The 25,142-nt window shown below is 43.6% G+C and overlaps 1 protein-coding gene across 1 annotated transcript in view; it reads left to right on the forward strand.

Annotated features, from left to right (window-relative positions):
- The first annotated feature begins 2,068 nt into the window (after window positions 1-2,068).
- LOC140504393 (probable small intestine urate exporter) overlaps window positions 2,069-25,142 on the forward strand; it is a 102,467-nt gene continuing 79,393 nt past the window's right edge. The window contains exon 1 of the mRNA XM_072609270.1: window positions 2,069-2,235. The gene's annotated coding sequence lies outside the window, so the exon portion shown is untranslated. The remainder of the gene's footprint in view (window positions 2,236-25,142) is intronic.

Raw genomic sequence — 25,142 nt, forward strand, 5'->3', positions numbered from 1 at the left:
GGGGGCATCAAGAAAGGTTTTTCTCTCTTTTGGGGTGGGGGGTTGGCAATTGAGGTTAAGTGACTTGCCCACCATCACACAGCCAGTCAGTGTTTGAGGCTGGATTTGAACTCAGGTGCTCCTGACTTCAGGGCTGGTGGTCTATTCATGGTGCCTGCCCTAAAGACTTGTCTTAGAAGCTGAGGTTTTAGCTGGGACTTGAATCCAGCAACTTCTGCCATCTGTTGGCTGAGAGCCCTTGGGAAAGTCACCTAATCTTTCAATGGCCCAGGCAACTTTCTAAGATTCTAAGTTACGGGACAATGGCTGATCTTGGCCAGCAGAGTTAGTTTCCCCATGCTAGAGATATCACAGGTCTAGCCAAAAAAGAAATCCTGAGTACTATCAGAATTGCATGATTTTTCACCATATGCCTGTAGATAGCTTGGGTGCTTTCCTGTATACCACGTGGCTGTGCCAGTGAGATGATATTTATGGGGGCATCATGGAATGGGGAGCTAGTATATTGTTATTATTGTTAATTATTAATTACGATTGCTGCTGCTGGTAAAGGGGAAAGAATCCTGGACCTTGAGTCAGAGATTCTAGGATTAAGTCCCCACTTTGCCACTTACTTAGAGGTAAAGGGTAAAGGTAATTTTATTTCCTTGGTCCTCAGTTTCCCCACCTCTTAAAACAAGGATAGTACTTGCAGGCTTCTTCTTGGAGTCTTTGTAAGGAAATTACTTTGTAACCCTTAAAGGGCCCTTCTCTATGACCCGGCCCTTCAAGAATGGGTGGACAAAACTTCTTCCGGCGGTGCAAGCAAATCCCATGATGTTTGAGTAGATGGTCTTCACAAATTGTTGTGACAAAAAAAAAAAAAAGTCACCTGGTGGTTAACCCTTTGGCAGAGGCAGTATGGTTTCGGAGATTGTAAGGCTGGGTTGGGAGTCAGGAGACCTGATTCTAATGTCTCCAATAAATACTAAGTGTGGGATGATGGGCATCACATCCTCTGTGATCTGCAGCTTTCTCATCTATAAAATGGGATCATACATCTGAGTTCAAATCCTGTTCCTGATGCTTACTACCTGTATGACCCTTCATTTACTGTAAAATGAGGCGCCTTAACTCTGCTGATTATTTCCAGTTAATCCTGCAAGTAGCTTAGTCGCACAATGCTTCTGGCATGTCATCACCCCATTTGGACTGTGAGCTCCCTGGGGACTGGAGCTGTCTTTTGCCTTTCTTTATTTTCCTGGCCCTTAGCACAGTACCTGGTGCACAGTAGGTGTTTAATAAATGTTTACTGACTGACTGAACAGGGGTGCCTGAGAGCCCCCCAGTTTTTATAAGACCCCATGACCTGTAGATCACAGGATAGTAGAATCATAGATTTAGTCGGGAATTCAGAAATCATCTAACACACACCCCCCTTCCCATTTTACAGATGATTAGACTAAGGACCAGAGTGGATGTACCTTGTCTAAGGTCACACAGACACTCAGTGGGAGAGCTGAGATTTGAATCCAGGTTCACAGACTCCAAAGTCACTGATCTTGGGCAGACATTTTCTGAGTCAGCATCCACTCCAGGAGCCATACAATAATAGAATATCAGAGCTGGCAGGGCCTTTAGAACCCAGGATATCAGGGCTGGGAGGGCATTAGAACCCAGGATGTCAGAGCTGGGAGGGTCCTTGGAACAGAGGGTGTCAGTTAGACACTACTATGCTCCATCCATTCATTTTACAGATTAAAAATTACCATCCGCACAAACGAAGGTCCAGAGAGGGGGCCGTGGCTGGCCCAGGGTCGCGCACAGCTAAGGATAGATTCGAACCCGGGTCCTCTGCCCCCTCAGTCCAGTCCCTGCCGGGCGATCCGCGCTCGCCCCCACCCCCAGCTGCCGTGGGGGTATCTGCAGTGGGCCGAGGGGTCCCCGATGACCGCTGCGCCGGCCGGCGGGGCCCCGGAGCCAGGTGCGCCGGGCCGGGCGGCGGGAGACAATGCTAGCGGCCCGGGAGGGGGGGGGGGGGAGGAGAGTTTCGGGGCGGCGACAGGCGGGCTGCCTTTTTCTTGGTCCCCTCCCCACTCCCCGGCCGCCCTTGCAGCTGCAGGACACACAATCGGCCGCCCGACCACAGCCGCCGTGCATAATGAGCCGTGGGGAGGGGGGCGCCTTTCACAGGGCTCCGCTCCCCCCGCCCGCCAGCCCTTGGAAGCCCCTGCCCAACAAAAGCCGCTTTCTTTGGTAACAACAGATTAAAGACGGGGATGGGGGGGTGTTGGTGGTGGAAAAGAGCTTCTGCAGGCATTTACTGAGGGGGGAGGGAGGCCGCAGAGGGGAGGGAAGAGGGAGGGAGATCTGGAGTAGTTTGGGGACTCTTTGATTGTGAGTGTGTGGGAAAACCAAAGGAATGTAGTTAGTCAAACCACCCTGGCAGCCAGGCGCCGGGAGGGAGCGGGGGGCGGGGGGGGGGGGGGGCGTAGAAGGAGAGAGAGAGAGAGAGAGGCTGGCCGTGCGGGCAGAGGGGATCCCGGCTGCCCTTCGGCCTCCGGTCCGGTCCGCCTCAGCCTGCTCACAGTGCTTGGTCTGGGGGTCCCCACTGCCTCTGCTCTCAATTTGCTCATCAGGTTTTTAGCTCAACTCTCTTAAGTTCCAGGCATTCTTTATCCTGAAGCCCTCCTGGGTTCTGACATCTGTGTTCTAACTTCCAGTTCTGACAGTCTTTGTTCTAAGGATCAACATTCTGTGTTCTAAGGGCCCTCCCAGCTCTGCCATTCTAGGTTCTAAGAGCCTTCCCAGCTTTGACATCCTTTGTTCTAAGGGCTCTCCCAGCTCTGGCATTCTAGGTTCTAAGAACCTTCCCAGCTCTGACATCCATTGTTCTAAAGTCGCTCTCAGCCCTGACACTGTATTCTAAGAACCAGCTCAGTTCTGACATTCTGCTTTCTTACATTTTGTGTTTGGAAAGACTTTCCAGTTCTGAAGTGCTATTGTTATCCCCATTTTACAGTATTTATTCTGTAACTCAGAAAAGAGTGAGGTGAAGTGATTTACCCAGGGTCACATGTCAAGTAACAATCAGGCTAAGATTTGAACTGAGATGCTGTAGCTTGTTAACCCCTTTAGGGAGAGGAAACCTGGCTTTGGAAAGTCAGGCTAAGTAGACCCATCTATTCTCTGTTGCTGCCTCAACATGGGAGTGAGGCAGGGGAAATCCACAGGAGAGGCCAGAAATAGAGTGGGGGGGGGGGGGTCTTTGGAAGGCCAGGCTGGGCTCTGAAGGAGAGGGAGTGGGAACTCCTGGTGTCCTCCAAGGATGGAGACTTTATTTTCAGCTCAGGCTAATTTTGTCCCCACTAGGGATTCCTGGCTGGAGACCAGATGTGATGGTGGAGTCTGCTCTCTTGTGGGAAATAGGGCCCCTCTATCATCCCCTACACTTTTTCCCTGAGTGCAGCTATAATGTGGGGAAGAGAAGGGACTGGAGCAATGGAGAGGGGGGAGAGAAGAGGGTTGGCATAACCTGAGAACTGGAGAATCAGGGTAACTTTGGGGAGCTGGGAGCTGTTTGGGGGACAAGGATGGGCTTTACAGGCCAGTGAAGGCCCCTTTGCCAGGTCCCTGTATAAATGGGTGAGAAGCCACAAGATTGCCTAGCAGCTGAGAAACTAACCTCAAACCCATGCCAACAACCTGGCCATACACACAGAATTATCAGTTGTTAGAGATAGGATTCATTCCTCATCTTCTTGATGAGGAAACTGAAGCGAATGAGCGTTGACTGTAAAAAAAGTCACATAGTTAATACAAAAGTCTAGACTGTAACCTAAGTTTGTTACCTCCCAGCCACGACTCATTCACTACCCCAGGCTGGGTCTAGTCACTTACAAGGTTAGTGAAGAATGGGGCAGCTAGGTGGTGCAGTGGATAGAACGCTGGCCCTGAAGTCAGGAAGAACTGAGTTCAAATTTGGCTCTCAGACACTTACTAGCTGTGTGACCCTGGGCAAGTCACTTAACCCCATTGCCTCAAAAAAAAAAAAAAAGATTAGTAATGAATCCTGGGTTCTCTAAACCCCTCGATGCCTCTGTTTTTGTGTTTTTCCCTGGAGTTTCCCAATAAAAATTGTTTTAAAAATTTCCACCTTTTCATTGCCATTCCTTACTGTGTAACCTTAGGCAGGTCACCTCCCTTCTCTGGATCTGTTTCCTTATTTGTAAAATGAGGCGAATGAAACAAATATCCTCCATTTTTTTCCTGATAGCTCTAACATTATTATAATATTCTAGGTTCTAAAGTCCTTTCCAAATTTTATGTTCTAATAGTTTATGTTCCAAGGTCCTTTTCAATTGTAACTTGTATCGGTAACAACTTGTGTTCTAATCTATTTTCTAAGGTCTCTTTCAGCTTTGACTGTGAAAGGTCTATGCTCTGGGGTGCTTTTCAAAGTTAACTTTCTGTGGTCTATTTTTTTTTATTCTGATTATGCTTATTTTATATCTGAAGACTTTAGGTTCATTGGCTTGATCAAGGCCACACTGGTAGTAAGTATAAGATTTGAACACAACTCCTCCAACTCCAAAGTCACTATCTTTTTGACTGGTCTTTTCTAACTTTAAAGTTCCATGTTTTAAAATCTTTTCCAGCTTTAGTAGCCTGCGTCCTGAGATCTCTTCTAGCTCTGACAGCTTGTATTCTACACTTCCCACCAAAGCCCCCAGAGCCAGGCCTGTCTGCATCCCCACCAAGATTTGAACATCATGCCCCAAATTGAATAGATCTGTTCAACTTTCTCATTTTTGTGACTCTCTCCAATACATGATGCCCCCATTTCTGACAAACAAAGACAAAACAAAACAAAAAACATTACACTCCAGTTACTGCCCACCAACTACTGCCCACCTTGCTTGACCCTATTCCTGGCTCTCTTTCCAATTCTAACACTCTATGAGTCTGTGACTCATACTAAATAAAAACAAATGTCCTATAGCAAAATAAAAATCATCCAATAGAACAAACCATCCCGGATTTAATTTTCATTCTGGTTTCCATTTTTTAAAAAATTCTTCCAGGAAAACCAAAATCCCCCCAACCACTACTCAAAACACATATAGCTATTAAAAGAAAGTAAAGGTTTCACAACTAAATTCCAAGCAAATAAAACACAACAGTACATGCACCAAGGTAAGCAGTTGAACAGGATATAAAACAGGGAGCTGGTGTTGGGAGATGAGTCACAGGATCTTCCAAGACTTTCTATTTCAGGCCATCATCCACCCAGTGGAACTTGTGGCTCTGAAGGGGGAAAATTGTTAACAGAGCTGCAGTTACCAACTTGGTGGCCCAGCCAAGTATGCTGCTAGGTCTGCTGGTCTCCCATAGTGGTTGGAACTAAGGACCAGAGGAGGGCCTGCAGCAAGAAGAGCCAATATTGACAAGTTGAATATTGGTTCAGGAGAAGGTGAGTTCTCTGAAGGCAGGGACTGTCTCTTTTATTGGTCATATTGTATTGGGGATTCCTTTTGATGATAGATGACCACTAACGTGCCTTTATACTCTTAAATTCTGTAACTACAACCTCTGAGACTTTGGGTAAGTCACAGCCTTTCTCTATAAAATAAAGGGTCTGCATTATGGCCCCTTCCACTGGGATCTGAAGAAGATCTGAGGAGTCTCTAACAAAGGTTGATTGTAGGCATATGTTCTTGGCCATTCCTGTGTAAGGATACCTTTGTGGATCCATGTTCTTGACCTTCTGGGTTCCCCTTCCTCTGGTGCTGATTGAAAACCATCCAAGTGCTTGATTTGGCAGCACATAGGCTCAAATTTGAAGAGTACAGAGACTGGCATTGCTAATCCATCTTTTGTTTTCATCAATTCAGATAGAGCCTCCTTCAGATATGAGGCTCCCAAGTATCATAAGGAAAATTCAGAAACTATAATCTGATTTCCATTCAGAAACATTATTTTTAAATTAATTAATTAAGTTTTAGTTTTCACCATTCACTTTAAAAGATTTTGAGTTCTAAATTTCCTCCCTCTCTCCCTTCCTCCTCCCCAGGACAGCATGTAATCTGATATAGGCTCCACATGTACATTCATATTAAACATCTTTCCATATTCGTCATGTTGTGAAAGAAGAATCAGAACAAAAGGGAAAAAAACAAGAAAGAAAAAAAGAGAGAAAATAATATGCTTGGATCTGCATTCAGATTCCATAATTCTTTCTTTGGATTTGGGTAGTATTTTCTATCGTGAGTCTTTTGGGATTGTCTTCAATGGTTGCGTTGCTGAGAAGAGCTAAGTCTAACAGTCAGTCATTGCACAATGTTGGCATTACTGTGTACAGTGTTCTCCTGGTTCTGCTCACTTCGCTCAGTATCAGTTCATGGAAGCCTTTCCATGTTTTTCTGAAACCATCTGTCACCATTTCTTATGGAACAATAATATTCCATTAAATTCATATACCACAACTAGCCTTTCCCCAATTGATGGGCATCCTCTCAATTTCCAATTCTTTGCCACCGCAAAAAGAGGTGCTATAAACATTTTTGTACATGTGGGTACTTTCAGAAGTATTCTTAATGTATAGGGATGAGAAACTGTTATTTTATATTTTTTACATTAAAGGACTAGTTGAAAAAAATTTAAAGGAAACCCATCCAGCCTTCTCTTTTAACGTGTTCTCTCTCTCTCTGTGTGTGTCTCTCTGTGTCTCTCTCTCTTCCTCTCCTTTCTCTCTTGTTCTCTCTTTCTTTCTTTCTACTCCTCCTCCTCCTCCTCCTCCTTCTTCTTCTTCTCCTTCTTCTTCTTCTTCTTCTTCTTCTTCTTCTTCTTTTCTTTCAGCAACCCTATGAAACAGATGTGGACATAAAGATAGGTCAGTCTTTCAACCAGTCAAAAAGTATTTATTAAATGCCTGTTCTGTGCCAGACACTGTGCTAAGTGCCTGGGGATACAAAGAAAAGCAAAAGACAGTCCCTGCCCTGGAGGATCTCACAGTCTAATGGGCATCAACATGTAAACAGCTACTTACATACAAGATACAGACATGGTAAATTGGAGAAAATTACCATCTGGAAGGTCCTCAAGTTACGGGGGATTAGAAAAGGCTTTTTGTACAAGGTGAGATTTTTAACTGAGACGTGAAGGAAGCCAGGGAAGCCAGGAGGCAGAGATAGAGTAAATTGTCTGTGGAGTACAGTGTCACTAGATTGAGCACGTGTAGTTGGATAAGGTGTAACAAGCCTAGAAAGGCCGGAGGGAGTAGGGTTATGAAAAGGCTTAAAAAGCCAGGTAGATTTCATTTGTTGGGAATGTATTATGATATATTTATTTTGTATTTATCCTATGTTTGTTCATCTGTAAAATAAAGACATTGGATTAAATTACATAGGAAGTCCCTTCTAGCTCTAAAATGATCTATAATTCTAAGTCACAGATCAGGCTGTTGGCATGGGTTTGAGGCCAGTCTTCTAGCTGTACACAGTGCCTGGCACATAGTAGGCACTTAATAAAGGCTTGTTGATTGTTTTGTTAAATAGATAATGTATTGAGAGTTGAATTTATTATATATTGAGTATTATGTGAAGTGCTGGAAATACAAGTACAAACAAAAAAGGCAGTCCTTACCCTTAAGGAGCTTATGTTCTGATGGGGGAAAATAACACCTAAAATGGATCTGGGAAGGATAGGGGTAGTGGTACCCATATAGGGGTGATATGGCAGGAAAGGAGAAGGAGAAGGAGAATCCAGGTGTGAATGAGATGAAGCATGGCCAAGGGCCTTCCTCAAATGATGGTCCTGAGGAGGAAGTCACCAAGCATGAGAGGAGGGTCTCAGGGGGTTCTCTTGGGTGGCAATGTGTAAGGAGAAGAAGGGAAATTTTAAGAAGAGAGTCCAGAAATGAGTAAAGTTAAGTATGGTTAGGGTCCTTTAAAAAATAGTGGTAAAATTAATGAAAACATAAATGAATGAATAAATCTGACTCCCATATACCTGGCCAATCCAAGTATGTATGATCTGTACACATGATATGGCAAGGGGATGAAAAAATCTGGAGGGTGAGAAGTAAAGACATGAGTAAAGATGGTGGCCTAAGAAATTCGCAGATGGTGGTCTGAGTTGGAGACTCACCAATCAGAGGAAAGGACTCTAGGGTGCAGGTATCTGTAGAGTGAAAAGGCTACTGGCAAGAAGATAAGTGGAAAAGACAAGTCAGTTGTGTTATTTATTATCTATAAGACCATGGGCAAGTTATTTCACATCTCCAGCTTTCAGGCTCCTCACCTCCCAAATGAGGGAGTTGGAGGGGCCAGTCTCCAAGTTCCTGTCCAATTCTAAATGTATGCTCTTGAGTGAACTGTAGCTCACCTCTATTGAGGAATTTTGGATGATCTTAACCTAGGCATAGGAGACACCTTGTTGGAGAAGAGAGCCTACACTTCACTGAGGTAAATACTTAAATACATGATAAATGTCTGTCATTCATAACTGAGAGAATGAGTACATGGATTCTGTCAGTAATAACTGAGAAAAAGTGAGAATTTTTATTTCCTCATCTGGGTCCATATTCTCCTTCCATAGAAACACAAGCTTCTTGAAGGCAGGGACTGCTTTTGCCCTTGTAAACTCAGCACCTTGGACAGTGCCTGGTACTTCATAGCTTTATTACTATCTGTTGATTTGAATCTGTCAATGAACCATGCACTGTCCTGTGTTATCTCCTGTTTTTATTTAACTTTCTGTGTATATTTGTCTTGTCTTCTCAACTAGAGTGGTTGCTCTTAGTTCCTTCTCTGGAGATTGGATTAGATGGGTTCTAAGATCACTCCCTGCTCTTAAAGACCTTCCTCATGTCTGCTTTGTTCTACTTGTCATAGGCTTCCGGAGGACTGTGTCTTCTTTTATCTTTCTATCTATCACTGCTGAGCATAGGACCTTCCCGATATAAAATTAACACTTGATAATTGAACTAAGCTGAATCAATAGATTCTAGGATTTAGAACTGAAAACAGTCTTAGGCATTGGCTGTTCCCAGGGATGTGCTGATAAATGTTTAATAATTGGCTCTCTGGGGGAAAAAAGTAATCAATATATACTTTTAAATTTAATCTCCGTTATTGATAGACTTTTTTTTAAAGTCTAGACAATCAACAAAACAATAAGTGGAACTCTGATTTGTAGCTTATTTTCCCAGGTATAAATGTTCACACTGAAAATTTAGAAACCAGCACCCTTGAAGTTGTACAAATTATACCCCCTAAACATAAGAAAACCGAGTTGAGATAGGGGAAGTGACTTGACTTAATGCCATACAGTAGGATCATAGGATCATGGATTGAGACCTGGAATGGACCTTAGAGACCATCTAATTCAACCCCCTCATTTTTATCCTTTAAAAATTTCTGAACTTAAGCACCTCTCCACAGAGAGAGAGAGAGAGAGAGAGAGAGAGAGAGAGAGAGAGAGAGAGAGAGAGAGAGAATATATACTCAGAACACAAAAAGTAGGTTGTGTAAGAAATCATGGATTTCCACTTCTCACCATTTGCCCTTTTTTTTCTTAAAAAGTATTGTATATCATATACTCCATAGCTTACTTTCAAAACTGTCCTGCTTGTCTGTGCTTCTTTCGGATTTTCCTTCTGTTCTCTTCCATGTACTTTTTGAAATACTACAGTAGCCCTCCTTTTTTTTTAATACTACCAATAATACCTCCCCCCTCTTACCTACTCCCACCCCAATTAAAAATGGAGAAAGAAAAACCCTTGTAAAAACCTAGTTAAACGAAACAAATCTGCCCAGTGTTCAGGTCTAAAAATGTATGTTTCTTTCTGCACTCTGTGTCCATTGTGTTAGGGGATGGGTGATACGTTTCATCAAGGGTCCTCTGGAGGCTTTTAGCCCTTCATTTTACAGAGAAGGAAACTGAGGCACAGAGAGATTAGGTAATTTGCCTGTAGTCAGCCAGTGATGGGGCTGAGACCTGAACTGAGCTCCTCTGACTCCAGTGCCACAATCTAAACTCAGGTCTTGACTCCCTCTCTGAATCAGACCAACTTGGGTCCAGTCCCTTCATTTTACAGATGAGGAAACTGAGGGTCAGAGAGAAGAAAGGACACACAAGAAGTCCCCACAATTCACTTGCAGAGATGAAATGGTAAGCAGAAGGCTGGCACTATAATAGCCCACTAGACACATACACTATGACATACATTTTCCCAAAAGGCTTCTTTCAGTGCTGTTGTGGAATGGAGAGAGAAGGCACAGCAGCAGCAGCAGCAGGGAAATCCAGCAAGCAGAGAACGAGCTGCAGATCCAGCCAGCTGTGGCCTGATTTTCCCAGAGTCGGACCCAAGACCTCCCCAGCAGCTGCTTCCTGGAGCTGTGATCTCACCAGCTCATCCTGGAGTCTGTGGGTACCAGAGGCTGACGCTGCCTCACGGCTGGCCCTGTTTCCTGTGCCCAGAGCCTGCCCTTGCCTCCTTTCTCATGACCCGGTGGAGAGGCAGCTGTATCTCGGAAGTTTGAGATGCAATCCAACCTACAATTCAGAGAGATGGATGAAGCAGGCCTCCCATCCTTCAGTAGTTCCTTACAAGATGTTTCCTGTGTAACCTTGAGTAAATCCCTTCCCCTCTCTGAGCCTCAGTTTTCTCATCTGTAAAATGAGGGGGTTGCAGCAAATTGGCAAAGATGACAAAAGATGGAAATAGTGTTGGAGGAGCTGTGGGAAGAGAAGCACCCTAATGTACTGCACTGTAATGGAATGTCATGGTGGAGCAGTGAATTGGGCCAACTGTTCTGGAAAAAATTTGGAATTATATAAGAAAAGTGACTAAATTGTTCACGTTCATCAAGGGAATTCAAGGGAGGTCAATGATAAAAAGAAAGCCCCCAGATACAGCATAGCAATCTTTTTTTTTGGAGGCAGAGGCCTAGAAACAAGGAAGCTGCCCATTGACCAGGGAATGGCGGAATCATTTGTCGCACATGGATGGAACTGGAATATTATCATTGTGTTAGGAATTTGGAGAACAATGGGAGGACATATAAGCCGATGCTAGAATGAGTGAATGAAAGGAAAGGCAGCTTATTAAGTCACATAACAGGTACAGGAGAATAATTTAACATGTACAATAACGTTGATGAAACATTGCCAAAATGGAGCTTAACATGGTGGGACTATAATGACCACCAACTCTAGAAAAGAGGTGAGAAAGCCCTTACCTCTTTCAGTAGAGGTTGAGAAGTCATGGATGCAGAATGTGGCATACAATGTCAGACTAAGTGTCTGTGTCCATTGAATTTGCTTAACTGTTTTTCTTGGTTACAAGAGAGGGCTTAAATCTGGCCCTTTTCTCATTTTCTCGATTTCTATGCCATCTTATTCTGAACCTTCCAGGCTGGAAACTGCAGAATCATCTTTACTGCCCCTATCAGTTACTAAATTCTAACAATTTTATCTCTACGATAATTTTCTCCCTATACTTAACAAGTCATTATCCTAATCTAAACCCTGGGCTTCTGAAATAGCCTTCTAGCTGGTCTCCTGGTCACCATTTTTTTCTTCTGTGGGGGTTGGGGGTCTGCCTAAAGGAGGGGGAAGTGGACTGGAGTTCTTAGAAGACTGAGAGGCTGAAGAATTGATTGGTCAGGAAGAGGGGCAAGTATGGTGCATGAAGTTTGGTAAGATTAGGGAAATTTAGGTGATGAAGGGTTTGGAAGTTGAGTGAGATTAGGGAGACAGGGTTTGGTGTGGGAAGTGTTGTGGGATAGCGTAGATAAGGAAGGGGCCAAGGATAAATTGTTGGGTGAATTGTGGAATGTTTGGTGATCTGGGAATGGCAGAACTAGGGATATGGGGTAAAGTAAAGGCCAGGAATGCTGAGGGCCTGAGGAGATGGGGACCTGAAGGACTGGAGGGGTAGAGTCTTTGAGGGAGACAGAGAGATCTGAGGGGCTAGGAAGTGGTGTAGGATGGAAACAATGGAGTGATGAACTGAAAAGTGGGTTAGGATGAGGAAAATGGGCAGCTATGGGTAAAGGAGAGGGGGGGTGATGAGGATACTTATGGTCTATAATCTGGGGGGGAACAAGGGATGTAGACTTGGGCTGAGAGTCTCTGAAGTGAGGTGAGGCCGGACACATGGGGTGGAAAAAGAGATTTTTAAAGGGAAAATGGACTGATGAAAAGCTGAGAAGTGGGACTAGAGAGATTTGCATAGGCAGGGGAAAGTGAGGTAGAACTAGGGGTGTGGGTGGCATGAGAGACTGGGAAGTGAATTTGGGGAGAGGAGATGAGAGGGCTGAGGGTCTGGGGCAAATAGAAAGTTTGTGCTGAGGTCTGGGGAGACTTGGGGGATTTGTCAGTGCTTGTGTGGAGAGCTATTTGAATGTTGGGCTGAACTAAGCTACTGACACACTTTAAAAAAATGCGCCCTTTTGTGGGGTGGGGTGAGAGAAAGTTTAAAATAGGTGACCTTTGCAAACAGATGTGTGAGGAAGGAAGGGCCTGTTGACATCACAGCTGGGCTGCTCTTTATCTCCGCCCTAAGCCTGGAGGCCAGAGGCCAGAGGAACAGGCCTGGGGCCCCTACAGCTGGCCCATGACTGACTCAGGCCTTCCCTGACCTGCCATGGGCTTGGCCTGTGAGGATGGACAGAGAGACCTTTGGCTCAGGGTCGTGGGCCTGGCCTTTGTCCTTCTCTCCACCCCTCATGTGCTAGAGTGGAAAGAGTCAGGAGGATCTAGGCTCAAATCTCACCTCTTACCTCAGACTGACTGGATGCAGTGGGCAGGTCACTTTACTCATGTGAAACTCAGTTTTCTCATCTATAAAAAAGGGCGATAGTTGTACCGAATTCACAGGCTATTGTGAGATTAAATAGAAAAGTGTGAGTGAAAGGCTTTGCAAACCTGAGAGCGTTAGATCATTAACATAAGTGTCAATGATTGTCAGACAGCTCTGTGGCACAGTGGATAGAGTGCCAGGCCTGGAGTCAGGAAGACCTGAGTTCAAATCTGGCCTTAAATACTTCCTAGCAGTGTGACCCTGGGCAAGTCACTTTGCCCTGTTTGCATCAGTTTTCTCATGTGTAAAATGATGTGGAGGAGGAAATGGCAAATCACTCCAGTAATCTCTGCCAAGAAAGCCCCAGATGGGATCACAAAGAGGTGGACACAACTGAATAACGACAACAATTAGGCCTATAGCATATACTCATTGCAGACGGTGTCACATTTACATTCTTTGGCTGTCATTCAAGGCCCTCCACAGACTATCCTACTTCCCCAGAACACTCCACCAAGAGTCTTTCCCTCTAGTTAGACCAGTCTTCTCACTGTCTCAGGCCCGTTCCTTTGTCCGAAGTTTCACTCAAACGCCCCCATATGTGGTCAGCTGTTCCCCTTGACCTCTCTCTAACAGAATCTCCTCATCCTTTAAGGCCTGGTTCAATGAAGCCTCTTCCAGACCACTTGAACCCACCCTGATTCCCTACAGCCTCTGCAATCCACCCCTACACCATTTAGGGTTTCATCATGAGAAGTCTCATAATGTTACCTAGTACATGTGTGTTAATGTGTTACTAGCTCCCTGATGAGACTGAGAAAGTGAGGACCAGCATGGGGACTGATCTTTCCCTGATATTTCTCCCCAGATTCATGAAATCCTATCATCTTTGATGTCAGTGGTGAAAAGGATCTTAAATGCTAGGTGCCAGAAGACACATTGGAAAATAGTATGTCTGAGGCCAAAGAACCTTAGAATACAGAATGTGAGATCTGGGAAGGCCCTTAGAACACAGGATGTCAGAGCTGGGAGGGCCCTTAGAACACAGGATGTCAGAGCTGGGAGGGCCCTTAGAACACAGGATGTCAGAGCTGGGAGGAGCCTTAAAACAGAATGGCAGAGCTGGAAGGGATAAAAAAAGAGCATGTCCAAGTGGGGAGGCATATAATGCCAGAACATATAATGCTGTAATAATTTGGAAGGTATATAGCACATATAAAAATATTTAATTAATAAATTAATAATAATAATAATAAATAATAATTAATAAAAAATATTTAGCACCTATTAAAGCTAGAAGCAATCTTAGAAACAGTCTGGTCCAGGGGTGGGGAAACTGTGTGGCCCTTAGTTTGGATTCAGTCAGAGGGCTGCCCTGGAGGACCTAGTGGGCCACATGTGGCCTTCAGGCCCCAGGTTCCCCACACTTTTCTAACTCCTGCGTTATATACAGTGGAGAAAACTGAAGTTCAGAGAAAAGAAACTGACCCAAGGTCACTTTGCACTTTAATTAGCAGAAAGTTAATGAAAGAACTGGGCCCAGATCTCAGATCTCCTGACAGGCAGTTTAGTAATTTTCATTAAGCCCACTATGGGATATCTGGTGTTCAGTGTGTAGGCGTCATACCTGGAAAGGGAGGGACCTGGAAAGGGAGGAGGTGCTGCAGGCAGGCCCAAAGGGTCCCTGTGCCTAATCTGGGGTGGGGGCTTTGGGGAGAGATGGGAGCGTTGGGAGGGGGTGGCATTGTGTTTCCCACAGTCCAGGTGAGCCATCTTTCCCCAGGAGCAGTTCCCACAAGCCCAGTACTTCAGATAAAACGCGTGAGTAGCTTTAAAGTGTGCCCTCCCCTCCTGGATGAGGGCTGCAGCCCAGGCCTGCAGGTGCTGGCTTCTCAGGCTCAGGGCCTCGTGCATCTATTTCCAGCTCTGAAGCCTGAGGTCAGGCGCAGGTGTGGGATGGTGACTCACGGCAGAGGCAGAAAGAGACGGTTCTGGCCCAGTTCGGCGGTGGTGGGGTGAGGGGCAGAGAGGCAGCTGAGAAAAAGAGAAAGGCCTCTCAGGGCCCTGCACTGCCTTTCTCAACTTCCCTTCGGAGTCCACATCCCTAGACCTCTTTTCTGAAAGAAGTGAAGGAGAGAAGGGAGAGAGGGAATTGTGGAATAACTAGGCTCATCTTCAAAGGGATTTTGGGCCAGCTGTTCTCCATCTCCCCCAGGACATAGCTCTAGGGAATTGGATGACTGGAGTTTACAGCCATCTCCAGCCCTGACCTCCATCCCCTCCTGAAAACTGTCTCCTATCTTTGCCAGAGCCTGCTGGCTTTTCCAGGAAGCTAGAAGGAAGCTACTGCCTCCTAGGGCACCAATGACGAGATGCCAAGGAGCACAGTGTCTCACACTGAGATCACCTATCTCATATACCCAGGGGCCTTTTGCTCACTTCTCACCCTCCCAGCCCTCCCTGTGGTATCTGAGATGCTTTGGATGGTGCAGTACCAAGGGTAATGGAGTCAGGAGATTCAAATACATGCTTTGCCCACTTCCTAGCTGTGTGACCTCAGATGTGGCTGAGGCCCTTCACCTTCTTTTTTGGGAGGGTGTGGGGGAGGCAGTTGGGGTTAAGTGACTTGCCCAGGGTCACATAGCTAGTAATCCTCTGAGGCTGGATTTGAACTCAAGTCCTCTCAATTCCAGGGCTGCTGCTCTATCCACTGTATCACCTAGCTTCCCCTTTACCTTCTCATCCACAAAATGGACATTATACTGCTCAAGTTACCTAGCTCAACATAGTTGTGGGGAAAGTGCTTTGTAAATATTGAAATAGAATGTAAATGTGTTATTTAATAATCACATTAATGAGAGACCATGCAGCCTAGTAAGTAGAGAGCCAGCTTTGGAGTTAAGTCTTGTTTCTGACTTTGTAACTCATATGTTCTAAGACTGTATGGAGCATGCCCGAAGTCTTCTTACAATTATAAACTAACAATGCTCAGCAATGTAATAGCTTGTAATAGCTTCAAACCACATCAAGACTTTTGGGACACCTTATATGTTACAGAATGGAGCTCCATTGAGAGGGTACCCAAGAGTTGCCTGGATCAGTAAAGTCTCAGATCCAAACCAAAACATGTACATTATTTGATATTGACCATGCCCTCCTCCTGGGCAGTCTTCTTGTTTCTTACCTTCCAGAGAAATCTCACTTTTCTGATTCTTCTCCTATGTCTCCAACCTCTCCTCCTTTCCTTATTCCCCATTCTTCATTTTCATGGTCTACAAACTTTTTGAATTGTTTACCCATATAAATAAAAAAAACCCAGTTTTTAGAATATATGAGTTATATGTATAGATTCACTTATTTACAAATTAGATAGGGTACCTCTACCCTATCAACCCTAACAACTTTTGTTTTTGAAGAGGATCAGTGACATGGATGATGTCTTGACTCATGCGTGAATTGGATTTAAGTGAGGCAGAGCTACACCAAGTTATCAGCCTCACTCTCTCTTCCAGAGTCATTGATGTCCAGTGACAAGACAAAAGCCAGGATGACTGGCGATGGCCCAGGATGCAGTGCATGACCTTGGTGTCTTCAATGTCTAACCAAGTTCTAAGGGCTCCACAGAGCCTGCTTCAGCTGCCTTTATGGCAGTTGGAACTAATTGTTCTCATCCACCCATTCCATTGTGGGGAGGAGGGAAGTCTTCACATGCTTAGGGTAGACACCCCCCTTAACTCACCAACAGGTTGCCTTTAACCTGGGTTAGCCTGTGATGGTTTACTAGGATGTGGTCCCTGGATAATCTACAACTCTTTGGAGCCACAGGTGAGAGGTGGGTGAAGGTGGACCTCTAAAGTGGATGAGCAGCCCTCACACTAGAGGTGCTGGTCCTTCCTGAATACCTCAGAAATCCTTAAATGTTACATACTCAATAGAAAGCTGGCCTCCGAGGCAGTAAGCCCTGGGTTCCAATCCTCTCCTTTGAAGTTTACTGACTGGGTGATCCTGGACAAATCCTGTAATCTCTCTGGGCCTCAGGATCAAGCTATAGAGATGGCTCTGACCTGCATCAGTAGAAGGAGTTTCCTCCTCAGAAACTATCTCAAAACAATGAAATTCCAGGTCCAATGACAAGTCTGTCCTCTACCCTGTACTATCAGAGGAGTACTGGAAACCAGCTTTTGAGCTGAGTGTTAAATTTTTGTTGTGAGCATTTACGCCTTAGAAATGACGATGTTACAGAACAGGGTTGTTTATTGTTTGTTTGTGTCATTTAGATTTATTGTATCATTCGTTTCTTGTCTAGATTTAACTTAATCAGGGAGAAAATGTTAATGATATTGACTAAACTTGAAAGCATGACAAGAATACCTTTTTTTTTTTTGAGAGTGCTGGTGGTGGTTAATCATTCACTTGTGTTATTCTGATATAATGCAGAATTTACAAAAATTTCATTTTAAAAAGAATAAGATAAAGATGAGCTAATATTTGATCTGAAAGGTCAACAGGGAGCCACTGAAGGAGGGAGAGAGAGAGAGAGAGAGAGAGAAAGAGAGAGAGAGAGAGAGAGGGGGGGGTGGGGGGGAGAGTCAGACCTGCACTTAGGAAGGTGGTTTTGGCAGCTGTGTAGAGGAGAGTGATTAGATAGAAGAGAAACCAATTAGGAGATGGTTGTAAGAACTCAGGCCAGAGGTCATGGGGGTCTCATGGACGTGACTATGGAAGTAGAGAGAAGTGGACACGTCCAATAGATGTAGAAGTAGAAGTGATAACATTTGGAAACTGATTGGTTGTGGGTGAGGGCTGAGGACGAGTCAAAGGTATCAATACCAGGTGGTGAGAAACTGGGTGCCTGGAAGGATGGCTGTATCAGTGGTAGTGCCTGGAAGATGGGTGGATTTAGGGAGGAAAGCATCATGTGATGAGATCTTCCGTCGATATCACAGTCCCTCCACGCCTGCTCAGCTTGTATGACTCACCGTCCCAGCCCAAATGAAAAGCAGGGGAGGTTGTCATTACTCACCCATCGCTGCCCCTGAGCAAAGAGCCCATCATCCTCTGAGGGACATCTGCCACAGCCACAAAGTGACAGGGGTGGGGGAGGGTAAAGAGAGGGACTGTAATTGTCCAATGGCATCTGCACAGCTGCTCAGGATATCAGTTAGGTTAGGATAGAGGGGCCCTGAGGGGCCAGGAATAGAGAGGTTAGAAGTCTGCACAACAGAAACTGGGCAGGGGCAGGAGAACTTCGTACATCTAATGTCAGAATGGAAGGGGACCTTAGAAGATGGAATGTTAGAGCTTAGAACCTATACTGGCAGAACTGAAATGGACTTTGGAGACCATGGAACCCAATTCCTTCATGGCATAGATGAGGAAACTGAGACCCAAAGAAAGCAGGTCCCACTGCAAGCAGAGTTGGGGCTAGAACTCAGATCTAACTGCCAGTGTAGACAGTAGATTCTGCAGTCAGGGTGAAATGCCCTCAATCAGAGCCCCACAACTCTCATGGTTTCCAGTTCTTTTGAACTTTTCTGTCTTTAAGGGTGGGTGTCCTCCAAGATTCTCAGTCCTCTCTTCTTCTTTCTCCTCCTCTTTCTCCCTTTCTCTTTCTCTCTCTTCTCCCTTTTCTCTCCTTTGTCTCTGTCTTTCTCTGTTCTTTCTCTCTGTCTCTCACTTTTCTCTCTCTTCTCTCTGTTGTCTCTCTTCTGTCTGTCTGTCTGTCTCTCTCTCTCTTCATTTTTCTCTCCTCACCCTTAGGTATCTCATCTAGTCCCAAGGCTTCATTTATCACTCCTATGCACATGACTGACAGATCTATATATCTGGCTTCTTTCCTGTGCTCCAGGCCCATGGTTTCCAAACTGTCACATGAACTTTTGCTAATGCCTCAATCTCAACGTGTCCAAAACTTAACTCATCAGAAATGTTGGTTTAATTGAAACCAAATTCCCTAAAGAAGCTGCCCTTCAGTTCAGAGATACATGGGAAGATTTCCACAAAGTGATGCAGAGCTAAGAGACTGGAATCAAGAGAACAGTATGTGCCATGGTTACAGTAACCTAAATAAGATAACCCTGAATTTCTGCTCAATTCCAGTTAATTTCAATGACCAATCATGGTCTCAAAGAAATGAGGAGAAAACACATCTTCCTCCTCTCTGTCTACAGTAGAGATGGGAGGTTAAGGCTGTGGGTGTGGAACATAGTACATATCATCAATTTTGGTCACTTTACTGGTTATTTTTTTTCTCAAATTTTGTTGCCAACAGGATTCAATTGGAGGTTATATACTGAGAAATTATTCTGATTTTTTTAAAAAAACTAAATATAATCTGGTTTTAAAATAAGTAATTTTAATATCTTTTGTGTTTATATGATCTACTTTTACTAATGGATAAGACCTATCATCCCTTGGAATGCAGACCCGAATACCAATATATCAAGGAAGTCTGACATTTATTCAGGGTACCACATCCATTGTCCTCCCACTCTGCGAGGAAGCTGGGGGAGGTGCTGTCTCATTCCCCTCTTTGGGGGCCAAACTTGGTCATTATAATTGCATAGCACTCCCTTTTGGTTATCTTGTTTTCCTTTTGGTTCTGCTCCCAATATTTTAGGAAAGATAATGATACACTGAAAATTATTCAGAAGAAGTCTTTCTCCCTCCCTTTTATTTCTTTCTCCCACTTTTTTTCTAGACTGAGTTGTCCTAACTTGCCAAGGCTGGAAATGCAGTAGCCACTCTCTGTCTTTTACCTATTTTTACATCCCCTGAGCTTAGCACAGCGCCCAGCACAAAGTAGATGATTAATAACCTGGGTGGATTTGCCCCTCCTTGGGTATGGGGGGTGGCCTCCTGCTCCAGGAAGCTCACGATACTGACGCCAGTCTTAGTGTGGACACCCAATCAATTTCATTTTTCTTATAGCTCAGAACTCCTGAGCTCAAGAGATCCATCAGCCCCAGCCTCCTCAACAATAGGGACCAACCACAATGTCCTGCCAAGAGCAAGGGTTCTCATTAATCTTTTTGTGTGTCTTGGACTCCTTTGGCAGGAAGCCTATAGACCCCTTCTCAGCATGTTTTTAAATGTATAAAATAAAATCCATAGAATTACAAAGGAAATTGAGTATTCTTTAAAAATTCACAGACACCTCTGCAATCTATCAATAGATCTTTTAGGGGTCCATGGACCCCAGGATAAGAACTTTGGTCCAAAGTAAGATGATCACAGAAGTGAAGAGACTGAAGACTAGGATGTTTAGGTAGAGAGAACAGGGCTCTTTTATTGTTTTCCTCAATTACATGTAGAGAAACATTTTTAACATTTGTTTTTTTAAAATTTTGAGTTGCAAATTTTCTTCCTCTCCCCACCCTCCCTGAGAAGGTAAGCAATTTGATATAGATTATACATGTGCCACCGTGTAAAACATTTCCCTATGTAAAACATTTCCTTGTCAGCCATGTTGCAAAAGAAAATGCAGACCAAAGAAGAAATAAATAAATTACAAGAATAATAAAATTTTAAAAAGTAGTCTTCCATCTGCATTCAGTCACTATCACTTCTTTCTCTGGGGATTGGTAGCATTTTTTCATCACAAGTTCTTTAAAATTGTCTTGGATCATTGTATTGCTGAGAACAGCTAAGCCATTCGCAGTTGACCATTGTACAATATTACCATTATTGCACACGGTGTTCTCCTGGTTCTGCTCACTTCATTTTGCATTAGTTCATGTAAGTCTCCAGTTTTTCCAAAAGCATTCTGTTTGTCATTTCTTACAACACAATAATAATTCATCACTATACCACAACTTGTGTAGCCATTTCCCAGTTGATGGCCATCTTCTCAATTTCCAATTCTTTGCCACTACAAAAAGAATTGTTATAAGTATTTTTGTACCTAGAGGTCCTTTTCTTTTTTTCTTTTTAGAAGATAGACTTGGTTTCATAGCCTTTTGGGCATAGTTCCAAAGTGCTCTCCAGAATGGTTGGATCAGTTCAAAACTCTACCAACAGTGCATTAGTGTCCTGATTTTTTCACATTCCCTTCAACATTTGTCATTTTCCTTTTCTGTCATATTAATCAATAGGTGTGAGGTGGTACCTCAGAGTTGTCTTAATTTGCATTTCTCTAATTAATAGTGATTTAGAACATTTTTTCATGTGACTATAGTTTGATTTTCTTCTTCTGAAAACTACCTGCTCACATCCTTTAGCCATTTATCAATTTGGAATGAATTATTTTTTATAAATTTGGCTCAGTTCTCTCTATATTTGAGAAATGAGGCCTTTATCAGAGAAATTTGCTGTAAAAAAAAAAAATTTCCCCATTTCCTGCTTCCCTTCTAATCTTGGCTGCATTGGTTTTGTTTGTGCAAAACCCTTTTTAATTTGATGTAATCAAAATAAAGCTCTCTATCTCTTATGTGGTCATAAATTCTTCAACAGGGCTCTTTCTAACACGCTATTCTGTGCAAGAGAGATTAGATTATTTCTGCTTGGCCTTGTAGAGCAGAACTAGGAGAACTGGGTGGAGAAAGTTGCTAGAAAGCCAGTTTTTTGCTTGCTATAAAGGAGGAAATTTACCAGTGGAGCCGGGTCCTCAAGAAGAAGCTGGACAACCATTTGTCAGGAAGATTTTAGAATGTTTTATTCTTGTGCATGTTGATATGGAACCAGCTGACCTCTGAGGTCCCTTAAATCTCAGGCATCTGGTGAATGTGTGCTGGTAAGAAAGATTCCTAGGAGATATCAATCCAACTGAGGCTCTTGGATTCTTTGTTTCCTTCATTCTCTTCCAAACAAATGGTTTAAAATAAATGATTTCTAAGGTCCCTTCTAGCCTAGCCCATTGGGTATTCCCCAGATTTAACGTTCTGTTTCCCTTTGCCATGCACAAACTGTTCCTTCTGCCTTTTTTTTTACTCTCTCTCTCTTAGAATCCTTAACTTCTTCCAGGGTTTTTCTCTCTTTCTCTCTCAAGTGACTTCCCCAGGGTCACACAGCTAGTAAGGATCTGAGGTCATATTTGAACTCAGGTCCTTTTGACTGCAGGGCTGATTCTACACCACTTAACTGCCTCTTCAGGGTTTCTTTTGATCTCCTCAAAGAATCCTTCTAATTGCCAGCATTCTCTCCTTCTTCAAATTATCTTGCCTTTATGCATCTGTGTAAATAGGTATACTCTTGGTTGAATATAAGCTCTGTGAAGGCAGCGATTGGTTTTCCTCTGGTCTTTGTATCCCTAGTTTCCCTTATGGTACCTTGCACATAGTAGGTGCTTAATAAATGCTTATTAAATTGAATTCCATGGTTCGATGATTTTGTAGAGGTCCTTGGATGTAGAATTTGAAAACCTGGATTCAAGTCTCACAGCCATTGATATGGTGCTTGGTGACCCAAGACAAATCACTTCAACTCTCTGGACCTCAGTTTCCTCATCTGTAAAATGTGTGTATGTGTGGGAATCAGATGGCCTCTGGAGTTTTTCTCGCTGTAAATCTACCATGCAGGTCATTTCTAATTTTAGTTTCCTCACCAGAAAACAAAAAGAGGTTGGATGGGAAACGCTGTGCAGGTCCCTTTCCACTTCAACAGTGTAGAGAGGCCTATTGGCTACACTAGTCTGGCCTTTGATTCATCTGGGCTCCTTAACTACTTCAGTCCTGGTTTTCAGTCCTGGTTTTTCTCTCCAGTGCCTGACTCTTCCCTTCCCCCTACACACCTGGGTACAACTCGTCTTTCATCCATTGTCAGTGTTTCCGGCCCATCAATCTCCAGGCGGCTGGAGGGGCCGTTATGATTTACATATATAAACAGGCATTTACATTGAACACGAGAGGGTGGGGGTGGGGAGCTGGAGAGGATGCAGATGCTTTGGGGAGGGATTGGGGATTATAATACTAGGAGCTTGCATTCCTAGAGCAAAACCAAAGGGTCTTCTTACTGTCTTTATGTCCCATTTTTCAGATGAGGAAATTAAGGCTCACTCACTTAACGCCGCAGAACTAGTAAGTACTCAAATCAGTTCTTCTGACTCCTAGGATTTGAAGTTAGAGACAACCTCCTCATTTTGTAGATGAGGAAACTGAGGTCCAAAGGAGTGAAGAACTTCCCAAGTGTTGAACTGGTAGTAAGAAGCCATCAGGATTTGGACCCACATTTTCTGGTTCTAGATCTGATGGTTTTACCAACCCCCCAAGCTATCTTTCTAGTCAGTCAGTCGGTGAACATCTATTACACACCTACTAAGTATTCACTACAAAAAAAAAAGGCCCAGGAAAAAAGAGGACCAATTGAGAAAACTGGGAATGTTTTAGCCTGCAGAAGAGAAGACTTAGTGGGACAAGATCACCAGCCCTTCGATATGAGAACATAGAATAAGGAGATTAGAGGTTAGACTTCTTAGAACTAGGACTAATGGGTGAAAATGTTAAGGATGTAGATTTCAGCTCAAAATAAGGAAAAGCTTCCTAATGGTGGAAGATATCCAACAATGGAACAGCCAGACACCCAAGGTTTTAAGTTCCTCATCATTGCGTTTAAGGAGAGGTTGATGGCCACTTGTTAGTAATATCATATCCACTGGACTCAATGACTACTAACCATCTTCTAAGGCTAGAATTCTAGGATTCTAAGGTAATTCCAAAGATGTTTTAAAATCGGGAATGAATGAGCAAAGCCTTATCTGCTTACTGTATACCAAGCACCAGACAGTTCCTGCTCTCAAGGAGGGAAATATAATAATGAAGCCAACACATATGAAAGTCAGTTAATAAGCATTTATTAAGTTCCTACTATATGCCAGGCACTGTGTTAAGCTCTATAAATAAAAAATGAGGTAAAAGATAATTTCTGCTCTCAAGGAACTCAGTCTAATGGGAGAGACAATAAGCAAATGATTGTATTTAAAAAATTATATACAGGATAAATAGGAAATGATTATCAGAGAGAAGGCACTGGAATTAAGAGGGGCAGGTGAAGGTTTCTTGTAGGAGATGGGATTTTATCTAGGCCTTGAAGGCAGTCAGGGATACCTGAGGCAGAAAGGAGGTGGGAGAGCATTCCAGATATGGGGGACAGAGAAAATTCTGAAGCTAAGAGACAGAGGGTCTTGTTTAAGGAATAGCCAGGAGGGACCTCATTATATGAGGTTTTTACTTGGGGAATCAAGGAAGACTACATGGGGAAGGTAATGCTTTAGTTGTGTTTTAAAATATGGATAGGAATTCAAATGGTGAAGAAGACGAGGGAGGGAATTTTAGGCATGAGCCATGTCACAAAGGCTGAAGAGCAAGGGGCAAGTTCAGAGATAAAGGAACCATCGTGTTTAGATTGTATTATCGAGTGTAATCCTGGGAATATTATAAGAAACTGAAAGATTGCAAGGGTAGCATGACAGAGTGAAGAGTTTGAACTTCATCTTGTAATAATAAATCACATTTCTGTAATGCTTCAAGGTTGGCGAAGCACTTCTCAGTCTTATCCAGGAAGATATAGAGGAGTAGAGAGATTATGACTTGCCCAGGATCCAAGGACTAGAAGGGGAAGGTGAGGGAATAAGCATTTATGTTGCATCTACTGCATGCGAGGTGCTGTGCTGAACACTTTATAAACGTTGTCTTATTTGATCATCACAACAACCCTGGGAAGTAAGTGCTGTTATTATCCCTATTTTACAGTTGAGGAAACTGAGGCAATAGGTTAAGTAACTTGCTCAGATACACAGCTAGTAAGTGTCTGAGGCTGGATTTGAACTCAGACCTTCTAGACATCAGGACCGCTGTTCTATGCACTGTGCCACCTAGCTGCTCCTATCAGTCTAGTTACTCAGTCACATAAGAAAATGAAGTTAGTTTGGCATGGTTTGTTCCTGATAAAGCCATCTTTGTGATTACTGGTTTTCTTTCGTACTATTCATAAACCATCCTTTGAATAATGCATTTTAGATTTTTGCCAGGAAGTAAAGTCAATTTCATTGTCCTATAGCGTGTAGTCTGCAAATTCTGACCTCTTTCCTTTTTTTGAAAATTGGACAATATGTTCCCTTCTTTAGTCTTGTGGCACCTCTCCCAAATTCCACCATCTTTTAAAGATGAGCTGCTGACAGTAGCTTGGCAATTCAGTACTTTTAATTCCTTGGGATGTAGCTATTCTGGGTCTAATGACCTGAACCCATTAAGAACCACTGGGTGCTTACGTTACCAATTAGCTCACCTGAGATAGCTAGATGGTGCAGTGGGCCTAGAATCAGGAAGACCTGAGTTTGAATCCAATTTCAAACACTTCTTGGCTGTGTGGCCCTGGGCAAGTCACTTAACCCTGCTTGCTTGCCTCAGTTTCCTCATCTATA

Source organism: Notamacropus eugenii, chromosome 5 (genome assembly GCF_028372415.1).
Source record: "Notamacropus eugenii isolate mMacEug1 chromosome 5, mMacEug1.pri_v2, whole genome shotgun sequence".
Lineage (NCBI taxonomy): Eukaryota > Metazoa > Chordata > Mammalia > Diprotodontia > Macropodidae > Notamacropus > Notamacropus eugenii.